Source organism: Centroberyx affinis, unplaced genomic scaffold (assembly GCF_046629955.1).
Source record: "Centroberyx affinis isolate AG114_WGS23_722 - 3 ecotype Tasmania unplaced genomic scaffold, CSIRO-AGI_Caff_v1 ptg000739l_1, whole genome shotgun sequence".
NCBI classification, from domain to species: domain Eukaryota; kingdom Metazoa; phylum Chordata; class Actinopteri; order Beryciformes; family Berycidae; genus Centroberyx; species Centroberyx affinis.
Genome location: NW_027279352.1, coordinates 181,191 through 184,084, shown reverse-complemented (window position 1 = coordinate 184,084; position 2,894 = coordinate 181,191). Strand labels below are relative to the sequence as shown.

The 2,894-nt window shown below is 42.4% G+C and overlaps 1 pseudogene; it reads left to right on the top strand.

Annotated features, from left to right (window-relative positions):
• Positions 1 to 360: 360 nt before the first annotated feature.
• On the top strand, positions 361 to 2,404 carry LOC139644439 (uncharacterized; annotated as a pseudogene).
• The last annotated feature ends 490 nt before the right edge of the window (positions 2,405 to 2,894 follow it).

The window sequence follows — 2,894 nt, the reverse complement described above, 5'->3', positions numbered from 1 at the left end:
GACAGTCATTTCAAATATCTTACAGATTGAATAACAGTTGCCTAACAACACTATAGGAGCCTATTTTATACATATAAGCCTATTTTTTAGAACAGAATGATGTCATTCGCTTCAGTGGCAGTAAAAACTACCAGCGCGAGCCATTACAAAACCTGGACAAAGCCTTCAAACTACTGACTTGATTTAATCTAATTTATTCCGTTCGTTTATTGAATTTAACTGTAAATATAACTGTATATAATTGATTTGATTGTGTTAATAAGTAAATTTTGATATTGTAAATACCTGCTCACAAACAGGACGTCACAGCATCGTTACTTTTTCCATATTACGGTAATTGTTGATATCGGTTTTTGACAGATGACGTAAAACTCGCGATAGCCGAAGTGCATTTTGGGTTTAACCGCCATTTTTGAGGTATTCTGTTGTCAAGGCGCCTGATGCAGTCAACCCGGAGCGTTTTCTTTGCGTTCGTTTTCTTTTATTGGTGAAATGGTACGCTCGTGTTGTGTGAAAAGCTGCAACAATAAGTCCCACCATGGAAAAGGTAGAAAAGTTGACGACAAGGCAAGATTTTTTAGGTTTCCCACCTGGAAAAAAGGCTACGGACCGCAGGTAGAGGAGATAACAAAGAAGCGTCGGCTGGCCTGGGTTGCAGCGGTGAGACGCAAAAACATCACTTTCGCCAAGATATCTCCGTTCATGTTTGTTTGCTCTCGGCATTTTCATAAAGGTAAGTAAGAGAGTTTTTGTTTTTTAAGTAACAGTACTAAATGTGCTGGTTTTCTGTCTTCTAAAGTAGCTAGCGTTAACGTTATATCCATGCGTTGTTTTAGCCACGCTAGTAAACAACAGACACCCAGAGAGGGCAGCAGAAACGGTTTAATCTGGTCTTGTTAAGACTGTAAAATGTCATGGAATCGTCCGATGTTATGTAGCTAGCTACAAAAAAACTTTTCATGTCATTGCAGGTCAACCTGCATACGAGATGATGGAGACTGACCCAGACTGGGCACCATCCCTACATCTGGGCCACACAGACATTACACAAACAGACACTGCACGCTCTGCAAGATGAAGTAAGCGGGAGGCGCTAAGGAAAGACACATTGCAAGCCGCTGAGACGAGGACCCACCAGGCTGGAGAAAGTGGTGAGCTACAGACTGAGGAGGGAGCACACGAGGCTGGAGAAAGTGGTGAGCTACAGACTGAGGAGGGAGCACACGAGGCTGGAGAAAGTGGTGAGCTACAGACTGAGGAGGGAGCACACGAGGCTGGAGAAAGTGGTGAGCTACAGACTGAGGAGGGGACACACGAGGATGGAGAAAGTGGTGAGCTACAGATTGAGGAGGGAGCACACAAGGATGGACAAAGTGGTGAGCTACAGACTGAGGAGGGGACACAGGAGGTGGCACAGACTGAATGTAACTTGTGTGTGCTCAGGCGTGCAGAAGTAAACCGCCTGTTGGAAGAAAACAGAGAGCTGCGGCGTGAACTCGATGAGTACAGGATGTCTGACGGTTTCTCTGGAGACGATGATGATAAAGTAAAGTACTATACGGGTCTGCCAAACCTGGGAACCTTTATGGCCTTATTCCATTTTTTGCTGCCTCTCATGTCAGACTAAAGGAAAATTCTCACTCCATTTCAAATGCTCCTGTTAACCTTTATGCGCCTCAGATTGGATCTGCCTGCACAACACTTGGCCCATCTCTTTCGTGTTTCCCCAAAGACAGTGTACAGAACATTCAATGAAATTGTGTCATTTTTATATGCAAACCTGAGGCGTTCGATTGTATGGCCAGATAGAGACACTTTGCACAAAATTATGCCTCACCAGTTTGTGGAGGCCTTTGGACACAGAGTAGCAGTGATTATTGACTGTTTTGAGATTTTCACAGAGAAACCATCCAATCTGAAAGCGCGTGCCCAAATGTTTTCCAGCTACAAGCACAATCACACTATGAAGTATTTGATAGGTATTACACCCAAGGGATCTATTTGTTTCCTATCAAAAGGGTGGGGTGGCCGTACAAGCGACAAACATATCACACAGAACAGTGGTTTTCTTGACAGTTTGTTGCCAGGGGACATTGTCTTGGCTGATAGAGGTTTTGACATACAGGAAAGTGTTGGCATGTTGTGTGCAGAAGTCAAACTCCCAGCCTTTACAAAAGGGCACTGTCAGCTAGCTGCAAGAGATGTAGAGGACACTCGAAAAATAGCACATCTAAGAATCCACGTTGAAAGGGTCATCGGAAATGTTTGTCAGAAGTATACAATCTTAACAGGAACCACACCCATCAACATGATACTTCCATGTGAAGGTGAGGAAGCCACTTTTTTGGATAAGATTGTCACTGTCTTTTGTGCGCTGACAAACCAATGTCCAGCTATAGTTTAAGAATACATTGTGTGCTGATGCTTTATCCTGCTTGCCACTTTTTCTATCATTCATTTTAGAACTGCATTTGACTGGAAATGTTTCTCAGAAGTAGAAAATCTTGAAGAACCATACCAATCAATTTGATTATTCTATGTAAAGATGAGGAAGCCACTTTTTTGGATATGATTGTCACTGTTGTGCGCTGACAAACCAATGTCCAGCTACAACCATCTTGACTGTTTCCTTGTCATCAACACTTTGATAGCCAAATGAAGTATGGAAACAAAATGTCATGCACACAGGTAAGGTTTAATGGTAGTGGTGTAAGTCAGATGTTGACAACTACTTACAATAGTGCAAACTGTGTGCAAATCAGTGGTGGATCTGTATCTGTACTTTATCTGCACATGCAAGTAAATACTGACAAAGAACTAAGTACAAACAATAAAACCTTTCAGGTCATTCACCTTTATAACATCCCATGTTTTAGAACAAACATGTTTTCAAA